This window comes from Bacillus rossius, chromosome 10, assembly GCF_032445375.1.
Source record: "Bacillus rossius redtenbacheri isolate Brsri chromosome 10, Brsri_v3, whole genome shotgun sequence".
NCBI lineage: Eukaryota > Metazoa > Arthropoda > Insecta > Phasmatodea > Bacillidae > Bacillus > Bacillus rossius.
In genome coordinates this window covers 20,778,703-20,795,789 of record NC_086337.1, presented here as the reverse complement: position 1 = coordinate 20,795,789, position 17,087 = coordinate 20,778,703, and positions in this window count along the sequence as shown.

Sequence of the window (17,087 nt, the reverse complement as noted above, 5' to 3'; positions counted from 1 at the left end):
TGATATGTGCAGTGCGCACCTGGGCCGCCGCTCCCCCTCCCTCCAGCCCTCCACTCCCCGCGCGTCTCTGATAGCTAGACATCTGACACCTCGCAGCTGGCAGCCGCCGACACGTGTTTCGAGAGATTTCTGCCGTCGGGTCGGCGCGGAATGACGCGACTGGCCCCAGCCGCGCTCGTGATTTATTGAAAGCACCTGGGCTGATATAAAAGCCGGGGGACGCCGGCCTCATGAGAGTTGGAGAGTTCAGGCGGGAGCTTTTCCGCGGCGGAGTTTCCGGGGCGATAGTGTCGCGGGTGCGGCGGAGTCCCGAGCGAAGTCCCGAGCGAGACGTCGAGCGGATCCTCGGCGAAGGCAAGTGCGTTGGCGGCGGCGGAGTGCGGCGACGGAGTCCCGCGGCGGAGATCCACGAGGGGTGCTGCGGCGAGAGTTGCGCCAAAGGTGCGGCGCAGCGAGGTGTGTGGATTGTAAAAACGAGCGGCTGGGGAAGCAACATTTTTTTTAAGTGCAATTGATTATTTGCTATTTTATAAGATTAACTGTAAGTGACATAAGTAGTGGCAATAAATAAAACTGTGTAGTGTGTAGTAAAATCTATTAATTGGGCTATCCTTTACGAACCCGGTAAATCTTAACAATATTCATGAGTGGATGATCAATTAATATATAAAATTATGAACAAATTATCGTAAAATAAATATTCAGTATTATCTAGAAAAAACGTGTTTCACATAATATGCTGAAATAACCATAGCCACGCGTATTTCTCGTAGTGTTACAAGCTGTTACTTGGCAGCTGGTTTCCAAAGGCACACTTTGTAAAAGTGCATGAACAGAGTCGCGTCGCGCCGGGAGAGAGGGGTGGTTGGAAAGGGGGGGAAGGTAGGAAAGGGGGGAAAGGGGTGAAGGGGGGGGGGGGAATGCTATCGAGTCCCCGCTCGGAAAGCTCTCGTCGTGCGGAAAGCGGAGATAGCCCGGGCCACCCGCTGCCCGACACACGGGCTGGCGACACGGCGCGCCCGTCAGCTTGCAGCCGCCGCTAACAGACCAGTGCGCCGCTTGCCGTGGATACCCCATCTAACAGCGCCTGCGATACACTTAGAAGTAGGGCAAACAAAATCCTTAAATTAAAAAAAAAATTCTATCTTCATTAGGTATTTTAAACATATTGGTATTCAAGGAAAAAAAAAATATTCTAAATTACATACGTATTTGAGGAGTTGAAATTCGTAAATACAAGCACTGGCACCAGTATAACTGACAAGGTCTACGTAAATTTACTTTACACAAAATTTATAATAAATTTGTGTGTTTGCCAACAGCTGCATTGCTCTCAGAATTTTTCTTTAGCACTTCAAGGAACGTTAAGAAAACGATGTATATCCTGTACATGTAAACTAAAATTTTTGAAATAAAAATATAATATCTTAGTTATTTTATTAAATTAAAATAGTGTGTTTTTGCTCACATTTTACTTTATTTTGTAACATCCGAGGTCTGAATTAGTATTCCATACACTCTCTAAACAAGGGAATACAGTACACGGATTAGTTTAAAATTATTTTAAAAAAATTAGTAGTTATTTAGCGCTAAATATTTAGAAATTAATTTGTTATAAATTATCTCACGCGCTGCACGGACACTCGGACATACAAGCGTCACGACGCCGCATATCCTCGACCACCCGCCAGCTGTCGTCCTGCGGTTCTGTTGGCGCACGATTCTATGAGACTGTGTTCCACTGCGCAGATTGCACGCGGTCTCTACCCGTCCTCAGGCCAGGGTTAGACAGCACCGCGAAGTGTCTCGCACGTGTCTGAGTGTGTCCCTGCTTCCCGCGTTGAGGGGGTGCGCCACATTAGGTCATTATTTTGTATTCAAGAGAAACTGATAAACATGCAGACCTTTTTAGTGGTTATTTAAGTGAAACTGGTAAACATGTAGACCTTTTTAGTGGTTATTTAAGTGAAACTGGTAAACATGAAACCTTTTTAGTGGTTTAACTTACAAAAATTAGAAAAAAAAAATATTTTCATCGCATACTTTTTTCATAATTAGTAGCGAAAATTAAATTATTAAACCCTTTTGGGGCGTACAAATAACGGGAATTAACTGTAAAACAGAACTGAAACTTTTTACGTTTAACACAAATGCCACTGGCTACTTCAAGAAACGGTTGAAATTTATTTCAGTTGTCAATACCACACAGAAGGAACATACAGTATAGCACTAAACACGAAATTGGAAAACAATATTCAAATACAAACAAAACAGATGCGAGTGTAGTCACAGACAAACGGAATGCATCGTCATTATTTATTAAAACAAATTTTTTGTCAGTTTCAGAATAAAAATAAAATGTTTTAACAAAATTGTATCATTAATATATTTATTTATATTTACTTTTTATAGTTTTATACACGAACGAAATTCAGCACTAGGGTGGTTTTAAATGTTTTCGTGAATATTTTTAATGTTTTAAAAATTATGTTTTAAAATTTATATTCTCAACTGTACTGTTCTGTCGCCTGTTTTATTAAATAGTATTTAATATTTCCATTAAGAAAATATTTACCTCGCAGACATTGAAAAGATTTTGCAGTATTCTAAGAATATAAATCTCTGCTGAATATTATAAATTGCATTTTGTGTTTTTGGCAAACGTTGAAGTAACCTTTCTTTGTATTGCAAGTAATACCTTTATTTTTTTAGTCTCGTTAATGGAATATTAATTCTACTTGACCTTCTCAGCGAGCTAAGTGCATAGCAGTGAAAGGAAAAGGAAAGGAAACTGGAAGATTTGATGTTGGTAAAGACCTTGTCGTGGGAAACATAAAAAAAGTTTAATAGGTAGGTACTTTGTGAAACGGAAAACGCAAACAATAATTTCCTTCGTCGTTGTGTTTTCTTGAGAACCTACACTCTTTTCGTTCCCTTAACATTCTTTCTCTGTTCTCCGCGACTCCTCCGTTCTTACCATCTTCCTCTGGTTAGAGGTAGAGGCGGGTAATTGGCCTTGAGAAGCCGCTCAAACCGTTCTTATTATTCCTTCGGTAGGTTTCCTCATTCATTTGCCTAAGCCCGCCAAGGAGGTACTTGAAGGAACTACAGGAGTACACATTATGCAGTGGTGATGACCGGTGACGTAGAAAGGGGAATGCGGTGTTTGGGGCCGCGTCAGTTGGCAGCCCTGATGGAGTTGACACAATGATCAGTCTCTCAGCACTCGCCAGAGATGTGTTAACACCTAACCTCCGTAACGAGCGTATCCACGTGTTTTCATGTTGCAAATACACTTACAATAAGACACTCGGACATAGATTTAACGTAGAATTATTTCAAATAATGCCGAGGGTGATGAATATAAGCAAATCGTCTTCAAATACATTTCCGGACGCGAACCACACGTAGTTTGCGCACCCGCCGTTAGAATTCGCTGCCGGAGCAGAACGAAATTTTAACCTTAAATTATAATGAAAAGGCTCCATTAGAAGCGAAAAACATTGGAAAAAATAGTTTCAACCCGCTTAGGACCTGATTTTCGACAATTTTATTTAATTACTGCCCATCTGGTTAAAATTTACTAAATAATTAATACTATAAAGTTTCCTTTTGAATTTGCGAACTTTGGTTCGTTCGCGCCATTCGCCACGGATGGCAACACTGTTGTTACGCATTTCCGTTCCATGCGACTTCGTTCTATTCACGAAATTACTCCCACCAAATGTCGTATACGGAGAGCTCAGATGATACACATCAAAATTTATACAGAGGTGTTCGCCCAGTGCTTTGGAAATGAAACTGCACTTCAATAATTGACTTCGACGACAAAACTAAACAATAAAGTAAACAGAAACACACTACCACATGTCTACGGCATGTGCGGCTGAGAGGCGGGCTGCGTGTTGAGTATGTCGAGTGTGTCTCAGAGGAGTTTACAAACATGATTGCTTTTATCTATGATAGTCACGACGAATCTATCTCAGCTAAAAACTATTATGCCCGCCAAAAAAGGAAATAAATAGAAAGCAAAACATCCGACAAAGAGATTCTATCTCCGGAAATTAAATTCTGCGTACACTTCCGCTCTGCAGTAAACGATTATTTAAAAATTTCTGCATATCAGATTAAATAATGTTTGTATCTAAAAATATGATAAATGTTATACTAAAACACACACTAACGGTATTTCAATCGTATGTACAAATTTTCACAAAGTTAATTGGATTTAATATTTAAAAGAGAAATATTATGCCAATTCCGGATTGTATCATTGCTTCATTATCCCCTGCCCGGGGGTAAGAAGTCCCCACTTCCGCTCTTTGCCATCGAGCGCCCCACTCGTGAATATAATACTTTTCGTAACTTACCCTACCAACTTAAACAGTTACATTTCAAAAATATACGTTATTTTAAAAGATTATAATATACATTAACTAGTCGACTTAAATAAAAAGTACTGAAATAAATATGTTCCTACAAAAAATGCGACGAAACGCGACTGAATTCGACGCTGTGTATTGGAGAGCGGTGAGTCATCATCACTCAGCCTGCAAACAATCCTACTCGCTTTCGTGCGGTTAAGTCGCCCCAAGTAATTCAGTTCAGGTAGTTTGTGAATTAATACTAGAGACCTGCAAAATTCGCGGGTTCAATGACCTCCAGGATAGACTCTATTACACTCTACACACTCGGGCAAATGCCACCTGTTCATTGGCTGCTGACTTGTGAGTCGTCTCGACTGAGTGTCTGTGATTCGACACTTCTTTGTCTCTAATTGGCCCTCATTAATCCAGATTAACAGTGAGCCAGTGGTAGAAGCAGCGCTAAGTTATAATTATTTGAATTGTAGCATATCACGAAATGAATCCGCGAATTTTGCAGGTCTCTAATTATTACTTAAGATCCTGAATGTCGTGCTGACACTGAGTTTAGTGAGTGAAGTGAACAGTAGTATATACTAGCCGGTTCTGATGTAGTCTCGGTGAGTTGTGTCGGTGACGGGGTCGCGACATTGAATGACGTCACGGCCATGCCGACGTCACGTTCACAACATAAACAGAATTTTTTTTAAGATTCTAAATTCTACAAAATAACAAAAATATTCCTTACTCGAGAATAAATTTCACTTTTTCCGGGGAATTTTTTCTTTTCCTTTTAAAAAAAATTGTCAACCCTAAAAAAAAATTCCGGATGAAGCTATTTTCCTTGAATGAGGCAAGTTAGGTATCACAATGATGGTATCCAAATGCAAGTGTGTAGCCGTTTGTAGCCACGCGTAGCTTAATAATGGCACCTAACAGCAAATTTTTTCCCCCGACTTTGATGCAATTTTTAAGATGGCAGCTGCTTGTAAAAAAAATAAGTAGCATGGTAAGTTTCTTGATAAATTAATTAAAAAATTTTTAACTTTCAAAAATATTTACCAGAAAGTTTACCATATTTTTGGATTCATTTTAAATATTTTAATATGGCAGGCGAGATTATCGATAAAACGGAGGCCAGTAAGGTATCTTACGATATGGTGATTGATACTAATTCGCTCTAGCGGATATCACGTGAAGTAATATGGCGATTGATACAAGCATAATTTAGCAGACGGTATGTGCAATACACGACACTAGCATCTAGTTACAAGCAATTAAAACAAATATGATAGCTCACAAAATGTGTTGATAGCTATTATTCACAATTCGAAAAAAAGTGTCACTTTTTATACACATTAACTTCATATATGTTTCTATAGCCGTTTGGTCAATAGTATCACTTTTCCATGACAGATTAGTCCTGTCAACAATCGAATGTTTTCACTTCCGATTATTTTTGTACAAAACATTAAATTCAATTTACTTATAATGTTCATAACAACACTTGAAGGTTATAAATGTCAACCTTACATTCACGAAACACAGCGACACTGACTCCCTATTAGAACAAAAACCAAATATAAAATGCGAACCACAAGCAGATGAAAACAAGATTGCAACCACCAGCAGATGAAAACAAATTGGCGGACTCCAGCACAATAAAACAGTACGACGTTTTCTACCAAACAAATGGAGAATAGTGATTTCTGAAATTCTATGCAATCCAAAATGGCGGATTAGCTCCTCATCCAGAAACCAGAACATACGACCTACATACAGTATATTAAAATGAATGTTTGTTTGTTTATATGTCCCGTATGCGTTCCTAAACCATTCATCCGATTGCGACGAAACTTTGCACACTTGACCTTCAAAACACGAGAAAGGCCACTATTCACATGAACTTTCGAAAGAAAACAAAAACACGCAACCCCTGTTACCACCCCTTTAACCAAACTTTGACACTACTTGATGAAAATTTGTTCATTTTGCATTAAATATAAGAAGAAAATTACTATCTTTAAATGAGGTTGGACAGTGTCGACATGAAATAAAAAAACCACCCCATATCCTATTAAAAAAAACCTAAAACAGAATTGTACTTTTTGAAGAAATTTAGATCACTTTGCATTTAAATTAAAGAGAAAACTGTCTTCAACTGATAAAAAAAAAAAGGAAATGTCAAGGAACCACTATCCCAATTTCTCACACTTTATGGCTGAAATTTGGTTCTTCGTGATGACAATTTGCACACATGATATTCAAAATAAGAAGAAATTTACTGTTCAACATATAATCTAGAAAAAAGTGTAAGATTACTGCCTACATGGGAGTTTGAGAAACCACCCCAAACCTCTTTTTAATCCTTTAGTGCATAATGTTGGTACATAAAAATGAAATGAGCTCAATTAAATTTAAAAAAAAAAATAAAGGAAATTTATTGCTTTATATAATTTAGAAATATGGAACCCCATATTTCTGTCCACATAAGGATTTGGAAACCATTCCGTCCCTCTTTCTCATCTCTTAAAACAGGATATTGGTATTTATTTATGAAATTCAGCACACATGGAATTATCTTCGATTTAAAAAAAAATCGTCTTATCCTCCTGTCTACATGAGATTTTTAAAAACCACCTCCGTTTCCCTTTCACACTATTTAAAGTTTAATACGGCCTGGTAAAAAATTGATAATATCTTGCACACTTGACGTTCAAAAGAGAATGAACATTACTGACTACATAGAATTTTCATAAAATAAATGTATATTGAATACGTGACTTTTAGAAATACTACCCCACCCCCTTTCCCTACCCTATAAAAGATAAATTTTCACTCCTTGATAAAATATTTCACACTTTATGTGAAAAACAAAACAAAATACTGTTAAAACTACCTATTTTCCTGGCCATGTGAAGTTTATAAATAACTTCACCATCCATTAAAGCAGATATTTTGCCTCTCCTCTGTGAAATTTTAAATAGTTCACGTACAAAAAGGGGATTTTTATCAAAAACAAACTATTTAAGAAAATGTTAAATGAACATTGGATTACGAAAAACCACTCCTATGTCCCTTTTCTACCTCTTAAAGCAGCCTTCCTAGATAAAATTTTTTGCACATTTAACTTTCAAATTAAGAAGGCGAATTACTGTCGGCATATAATTTCCAATGTATAAATCATCGAGGATAAAAAAAGTTCAATGTTTTCTTTATTATTGTTCATTCTTTAAAGATAATATTAAAAACTATGCTTTTCTAGTATGCATACCGATTAAAAGAAGACGCTTCTGTTGCTGTAACCTCATTACAAATTCACGTTCATTCTATCAATAATTTGCGGAAAGAATAATATTTAGATTTATAATGTTTTGAAATATTACGTAAAATTGTCTCCAACGTAGAAAAAAATACTGGTACTTTATTAGGATTAAAAATACAAATATCATAATTTAAAGTTTTACACTATCAGAAAAAAGTTTTTATCTATTGTAAATAAGGGGTATTTAGAGGAAAACGAAGAAAGGGTTGCGAAAGGTTATTACTTCTATAATTCGATAAACTTAGGCCTAAGATAAAAGGAGTATAGGATGCAGCAACGGTCAATTTATTTCAATTAATCTCCTGCGAATCTCTCTTAATACATCCAATCTGTAGTAATTGGGTGGAGGGGTCGCCCGGGAAAAGGGGGGGGGGGAGCTGATAGACGCAGGAACTAATTAGGTGCTCGCGCACTTTGGAGCCGGTAATGGGATTAGCGACTCTGGGAAAGGAAAAGTGGATTACGCATTCTGATTCGTTTAGACAAGCTAGCAGAGACGCTGAGTTGCTGATGTGGGGGGGGGGGGGGGATGGAGGGGCCGCAAGCTAGGGGACACTGTCTTGGAGGCGAACTCTACTCGACTTACGCCGTTTCTAGTGGCAAGCGTCAAGCGCCTAGCTGCTGTCCAATCAGACCAAGTACTGCCAGTCGTATCCTGCATGTTGGTCATGACCATTCGTCCATAAAACACGGAAATGAAATCTTTATGAATTATAAATAGAGACCGGAAAATTTCGCGGTTTCAATGACCTCTAGGTTAGCCTCCACTATCCTCTGCATTTCTCAAACAGACACGCGTGCTGATTGGGTGCTAGCTTGTGAGGCGTCTCCACTGGGTAGCTTGTGATTCGATGCTTCTTTGGTCTGAAGTCTCTCATTGACCCAGAGAACTCCAGTTAAACTGCGAGCAAATAGCAAGACCAGCAGAATTGTACACGTTTGAATTTCATCTTATAACGAAATGAATTCGCGAAATTTTCCGGACTCTAATTATAATGTGTGCCCAACGTACGCTGTGAACAGTTTTCACCTTAACCATTTCGTCACAGTTGGTTAATTCTTAGGGTATATATATATAAATATATAATATAAATATATATAAATATTTTTTATTTCAACTTAACTATTATTTGGATATAAGTGTAGTAAAAATCTTAAACTCTTATTAAATTGTTAATGTATTTTAATATATAATTATATTAAACTATTTCTTTCAGAGCCAAAAAGTAAAACACGTACACCACGCCCACAACTTTCATGGTTCGATGAACTCCATGTAACTTTGAGATATAAATTAGCCAATTCAGTGGATGGAAAGACTGAACAGGTAAAATTTACGAGGAAAAACGGTTGCAAAATATTCAGGGAACTTCGTGAATTTACTGATATTCTCGTGGATTTACTGATGATCGGATTACTTGATTTGAAAACGTACTAGCGAGAATCTTCTCGGTGTGAAAACAAATTTAATAGTCACTGTTAAATCTACAACAAATCACTGTTCTTACATCCAGGGGCCTCTTAAACCTGTTCACAACGGAACAAGGATACCGAAAGTTGGAACTCACACAGAAAAAAAAAAATAACTCTGTACTTTGAGAAAAGATTCCTTCAGAAACCAATTGCCAAGAAATAGTTTGTGATACTACAGAAAAAATAGTACTTTGTACAACACATGGCTATGGTTATTTTTGTGTATATTAAATACGTTTTCCCAGATAATACTGAGCATTTCTGAAGAAAATTGGTGCATAATTTTATTTTTAAAATGATGTTTCATTCAAGCATAATATTTGGAACTATGAAAAATATAATCGGATATTCAATAATTGGCTTTACTTTCATTATTATGCTTAATTGTACACAGTTCATACTGGAAAGCTATTCAGGAAACGGTTTACAAATAACGTTAACTATTGGAGGTACTGTGACAACACAAATTATGAATTTCCGGGTAAGAATCCTAACCCAGTATCACTGCGAACACTATTTGGTAGTGATACAGTTGTTTTCATGTAAATGTAGTCATTTACAAATATCTGTAATTTTACATGGATATTTATGTGCCATTTACAAAAAAACAGTGCAGTATAGTTTCTACCAATAACCACTTACCTATCTGGAACTCTGAAGAACTCTTCGTTCAACTTTAGTTGAAAGGCGCGTAAATTTATTATAATATAAAACTGTGACCCACTCGACACGAATCTTGATTTATGAACCTAAATATGGAGCACCTTGGCCTATGGTATCACATTTATTTTGCGTACTACAAACATTCCATAGAAAAATAAAAATAATATCAAGCAATTACCTAACTAAAAATAATAAATAAAACCTTGTAAAACTGAAGAGGCTTCTGGAACGAAAACAACTCTATAAGAATTCCAACCGTTTTCATTTATTTCAAATGTAATAAAATATTTCGTTTGAAATCCTGGTAGTTTATATTGCGAACATTGATTCCAGCCAAAAAAACAAAGGTGAAACAGCTGACTGACTGGAAGTTGCGCAGTAAATAGAGGCACTGGTGTTCTGTGCAGCTCAGTCAATAAAGAAAAGGGATCTGCTGTAGATCACAAGGCATCGCAGATCAGATGACTGCCGAGAACCCTGCAGCTCTGATCTGACCCTCCACTCAGATCTTATATTGAAAGGAAGGAAGGGGTTGTACTAGGAGCTAATACCGTCGGATGGATTGGTGGTGCGGGTGGAGAGGATGGTTAGTGTATTCTCTGCGATGAGGGACGCCTTTGTGGAGAGGCCCGCGCCATGTCCTCGGAGTTTTAAAAGGGAGAGGAGTGGATATTTGTATGGTATGTACGATAATTATGGCACAACATACATAATTATGGCACAATAGACAAAATTATTGTATGCTAGGTAGGGATTAAGGTATGTTTGATTGGTAATTGTGGTTTTCCATACATGGATTATTGAATGCTGGGTGGGATTTATGGGATGTTTGGTGTAAATTATGGTATGCTGGTCGGGAATTATGGTACGATGTGTGTGAATAATGTACTACCGTAAATAAATTATATTACACTGGGTGGGAATTATGGTACGCTGAAAGGGGATCGGATGAGAAATTATCGTATGCTGCACGTGTGCATGGGAGAAATTATGGCACCCCTCCTGGTCAGCCACAGGTCTCAACCTGCCCCCTCGCCCAGTGTCAACTACAGCGATCTGTAGCGCGTCGTAAGACACTCGCCACCAGCCGACGCCAGCGCCCTGGGCGGCGCGCCTCGCGAACTACACAGAGACAGCTCGAAGTGAGCTCTTAATCCCCGGCTTCCCATTCAGTCCCCCTCCCTCTTCCTTTTCGCCGCTGATCCGATTACTCTTTCAACCGTCTTCCGCCACTGCGAGATGGAGGATTTATATCGCACGCCGCTTCTACTTAGTAGCTTCTTTCCCCGCAAAAAAAAAAAGTTCTTTATTCTGACGTTCCGGTAAAGTTATGTTCCCTGAAAGTACGAGCGCCACGCACGTCCAGAGTATGGCTTCCTTTGCGGGAAAAGCAACGCTTTGTGAACCGTCGCAAGGAATGGGCGAACGGGATCATCACAACTTAGAAACACACAACTCAGAACTGACAACTATGAAACACGTAACTTATAAACACACAATACAAAACCACACAACTTAAAAACTTTACTTAGAACTTTCACAACTTAAAAACACACAACGCCGAATCACACAGCTTCGAAACGTCATACTTAGAAAGTAATAACTTAGAATAAAATAACTTAGAAAGACAGAATTAGAAATGTCATAACTTAGAAACACGGAACTTAGAAACACATAACACCGAACCACACATCTTAGAAAAGTCATAATTTAGAAAGTCACAACTTAGAATTTTCATAAGTTAGAAAATTCTACCATGTGTGTTTCTAAGTTATGTGTATCTAACTCGTGTGTTTCTAAGTTATGGAAGCACCCCAGGGTGAACCAGTACTCAACATACTGGGCTCAACCACTCGGTCTCCTTACTCGTCATCCACAATAACACATACCAAACCGATGGCCCACTTGCTAATCCTACAGATTTGCGCCTCTGAAGCACCCAATTACTAATTTTAAGTTAATTATTATTTTAAGTCCGTTATTGTTTCTAAGTCCGTTATTGTTTCTAAGTACGTTATTGTTTCTAAGTCCGTTATTGTTTCTAAGTCCGTTATTGTTTCTAAGTCCGTTATTGTTTCTAAGTCCGTTATTGTTTCTAAGTCCGTTATTGTTTCTAAGTCCGTTATTGTTTCTAAGTCCGTTATTGTTTCTAAGTCCGTTATTGTTTCTAAGTTCGTTATTGTTTCTAAGTTCGTTATTGTTTCTAAGTTCGTTATTGTTTCTAAGTTCGTTATTGTTTCTAAGTTCGTTATTGTTTCTAAGTTCGTTATTGTTTCTAAGTTCGTTGTTTCTAAGTTCGTTATTGTTTCTAAGTTTATTATTGTTTCTAAGTTCATATATTCATTTTCGTAATGAATAGGTCCTAAAATTTTCGTATGAACTATATCCTAAAATTAGTGATAAAATATATATTACCAATCATATTATTATTACTGATAGAACATTTAAGACAAATGATATCAAGTCCCCCACGCTTTTAGTTATACAGAGTTATGGTGAATTATTTGGCTGTTGGAAAAATAACTTAATTTTAAATTTTAGTTGTTAATTTTTAGTTCATTAAACGATAAAATTGTTTTTTTTGCAGTTTTTTATACCATAAGTTTATTCTCTATAGCATGTTTATTAATTTATGGCCTTTTTATTAGGCTACCATTAAAGACTATGTAAATATCTCATTAACTTACAACCAGAACAGTGGCCTTCGTATTATTTAATATACAGTAAGTGTCAGAAATATAAGGAATAGTTTTAATGGGTGGCAGAAAAGGCCAAAGCAAGCTATGTTTTTTAATAGATACTATGTCCGAAAACTGAACCCTGAAAAGTTTCTGGCAAAAACAGTAGCGCGCAAATTAGAGTTTTGCGCGTATGAGGGCACTACTCCAACGGCTGAGGACCCACTATCGCAGCGCAAGCGATGAGCGGGGAGCAGACGTTTAGATTCAGCCATGCGCACTAGCAGCCAGCAGTCTGCTGTACAGGATGTTCACATGTTTGACTGAGTTATTAGTTCAATCTTGACTGTTAGTGAGTAGGGTGCTGCGATTACAAATTTAAAAAAAATTGATTGTCTGTAAATTTGGTTTACGGACGATAGTTTAACGTGACGTCATAACAAAACATTGATGAAATGATTGCATACTTTTATGAAAAAAATTGAATCATTTTTATTGAATTATCACTATTTTGTATGGATACAAAGGAGGAGTGAAATGAAATCTACAATTTAATTAATAAATTTACTTTTATTTGCACTTATTAATTAAAATATGTTTATTACTTTAACGAAGAGATTATTTTAGCTATAAATATTATACATGTTTCTATTTAACTTCTAATCTGTGTTATTATGTTAAGGATAGGACGATGATAGGAAAAGTAGGAAACGAATGGGAGTGTTTCAAGTTTAATGTGCCTCGAATGAGTCAAATCGATGGTTGTTCCAATCGAGTGAGAGAGAGATAGATGTGGCGCAAGCGTACAATAAGCGTAACGGGACAAAGATTAACGGTACAATGTGCGTACCGGGACAATGAGTCATCCTTTTTCGTGCGTGCAGATGGCGTTCATCGATTTATTAGACGTTGTCACGTCAAAAACAGAAATATCATGGCAGACTTTACATTCGCAGAGTTGGCCGATATTGTAATGCTGTGTGGGAAGGCAAGGAATCGGAAGGAATTGCAGCAGGAGCTGTGAGTAGTATATAATTAACTGTTCCCCCCGCGGCTGGTTCAGGCCCGAGATTACGATTGGGGTCTGTGCCGTCTTTAATTGTGACATCATGGCGCCATCTTGGATGAATTTCACCTTTGACCTTGTCCTTGACCCCTAACGCTATCTTGGATTCCGCCATAATGTAAAATGAGGTCACAGTCGCCCATTTCATTTTCTAGTATTTTTTTTACTATATTGGATTCAGCAATATTTTATTTCGCCATTTTGATTTCTAGAACTTTCCACCAACTTTTATTATGACTTGACAGCCGCCATTTTGGATTCTTAGAAGTCCCGCCAATTTTTGGATTCCATAATTTTAAATTATGACCTCATGCCCGCCATGATGAAAATTAGATTATGAACATCCAAAATTCAGCTATTAATAAATATATTTAATTAAAATTAACAAAATTTTAATAAAAAATATTTTACACTTCACGGATCTTTGATCCGTTGTTTCGAACATGGTAAGGTCATGCAATTAAACAACGCTCGCACGCAAACTTGCCCTACTTTTACAATTACTCTTTACTACTTTTACTCCAATATTTCTTGCTCATGTTTGCAAATACGAAGATGGACCTGAGAACCTTTTGTATGTATTTTTTAATTCTTCACAACATTTGTTTGAAACCTTTTTCGATTAAACGCCTAGATTCTGAGAAAAAAAAAATGATTCAAACCAATTTCTAACCCTTTTCTCCAAAAACAAAAGGTCCAAATGCAAAAAAAAAATAGCACCATTTGATTAAGCGTCATTGAGTTACCATTATACCAAATTTTCGGGACTGCTGGTAAATATTGCTTACTTTTCCTCTTGTTGACTGGCCTATCTGGCTGGCAGTTCGGTAATTTATCTTATATGCATGAAAGAGGTATTTTAGTAAGCTGAAAGTATGTTGAGTATGTCCGCACAATGGGCCTCGTGGTTTGGAGACGCTTGGCTTATATGCCTGTCATTGTTCATGACTTGGTTTAAAGGCATACTAAGTATCAACGAATAAGGCTTCGTGGTTTAGAAACGCTTTGCATATATTATGCTTGTATTTGAAAGCCTTATAGTCCTAAGGTGTATTGAATACGACCCCACGGCAGGCATAATTATTTCGAGTAACTTATTTATTCAGCCGGGCAGTTATCTCGTATAAGGGGAACTATTAGCAGTGAGAATGATTAATTAAATACATATTTTAGAGCATAAATTTATTTTTCATCTACCAAGGATCGCATCAGGAATACAACTATTACGAGTCGATCAATATAATACTAAGTAATTTTATGATTGAATTTTTTACGACTTTATAGGTTAATAATTCCGAATTTTCAAAATAGTGACTCAGCTGGCATCGGCAGCTTCCTGGAGGATTTTTATTGGGGAATTTAAGCAGCTTTTGAGGATAGTTCGGTATGTTAAATTACAATTAGTTTTAAGCATAAATGATTATTTGTTGCATCGACCACGGATAGAACCGAGGACGCGAATCAAACAAAATCAATCAATATATTGTACTGTTACACTCATACAGAGTATTTTACGTTAATTGTTTTGGTTAATTAGCATCAAAATCAAAGATTATCCACCTACGGATGTTTATGGTATAAAATTAGTACTGTGATATGTAGAAACAAATTTTGCTCTATGGCACCTTACCCTCGTTACGTAAGTAGCTAAGCCGGCGCAGAATTTTTTTTTAATATTCATCAAACCAATATAGTACCTAAATTTAAATAGTTACTGCTGAAACCAGCACAATATTAATAGGTTTTGAAAAAGATCAGTCACGATCATGTAGTCAGCTAGTCTTTTTTAACGACGTGTGAGAGCGACCTCGGGGGAAGGGGGGGTGAGCATATAAGTGTATTCTTTCTTGTGAGTGAGGCGGTGGCCCTTGCCTTAATGTAACTTAAACGTTTTGGCTGTCTTGTTTCAATTCTCTTTCGATCGCCACCTAGAAAATTATGTTTCGATTAACTTCTCTGCCGTTTGTGCTTTTGTGTGTTCAGTAATTTCTATCAGGTAGTAACTGTTCTCCCCCGAGACGTTGACGTTGTAAACTCATAACAGTATGTAAACTTTCTCGCGAGTATTAATTGGTGGTTCACGTATTTTCTTTTCCTTCAGATATAATGTAATTTTCTGTATTCGTGGCGTCTGCCTTGTGTGGACACAACGGCCCTCTTGATGGCCCGTATAGGGAACATACCACTGTTATGCAGATATGACTTGCGTTGTTCATGGCCTTGATTGTAATGCTCGTCTACCTAAATAATTCGTGTGTATCCATTGACGTCATATCATTGTTTAAGGCAAACGTATTTTCTGGAGTCTGTATACTAACTTTATATGTACCTATTAATATTCACAGACAGCATAACTTATTGTTATTGTATTACCGTCAATATTATGTATTGTGTACCTTAAGTAGGATTCTCGCCTAATTAAATAAAACCGTTTAAAACATAATTTATATAATTGAAACAATCTATCCCTTTACAGTCCCTGTTCACAGATACCTTAGTCCATGCCATGCTATGGCCCCTCTTTGCTTATAGAAAGATAAGCTTTCAACATTATTAATAAGTTTGGTGTATTTGGGGATGCGTATTTGTTATAAAATCGTATTATAAAATCGAAATATAATTCCCCTACGGTGCTTCAATCTACGGTGACGGACGCGAACCAAAAGAATCGCGCTATATACCCGCTCCCGCGGCAACCAGACACTCGCTAATACATATTTTCCTTTGTTTATTGCGAGGGGCGTTATTATTAATGAATTATAAATAAAATATCGTACCCGGGGCCACAATTGCATATCATTTTGAGCACTGGAAGACATAAAAACGTAAAATATTCTCGACGAATTTTAATTTCTGCCCCAGCGCACCACGAGCGTCTGGGTAGGAGATTAAAGCCGACATTCTTTCTTAAACTTACTAATACTTATTTTGTTAACTGCAAGGGCATTTTTATTAAATTCTACGTTTAATTTCACGACGAACAAACTTCGTCGTTAAATGTGTAATTGCGAAAAAACGTAAAATATTCTCGACGATCTTGAAGTTAAATAGCAAACATGTATAAAAGTTATAGTTAAAATAATATCTTCGTTAATTAAAACATATTTGAATTAATGAGTGCAAATAAAAGTAAATTTATCAATTAAATTGTAGATTTAATTTCACTCCTTTGTATCCATACAAAATAGTGATAATTCAATAAAAATGATCCAATTTTATTCATAAAAGTATGCAATCATTTCATCAATGTTTTGTTATGACGTCACGTTAAACTATCGTCCGTAAATCGACTTTACAGACAACCAATTATTATTTTTGTTTGAATTTTAATTATTTTATATATATTTTTTTCATTTTTGGATAGTAATTTACTTATATTCAACATGGGGAACAAACGTCATAACCCAAACTGGTGGACGTGAAGTCAATATCCAACATAGAGGAATGTTCTAGAATTCAAGATGTGAGAATGTTCTTGAAAACAAAGTTGTGACTGACATCATAATCTAATATGGTGA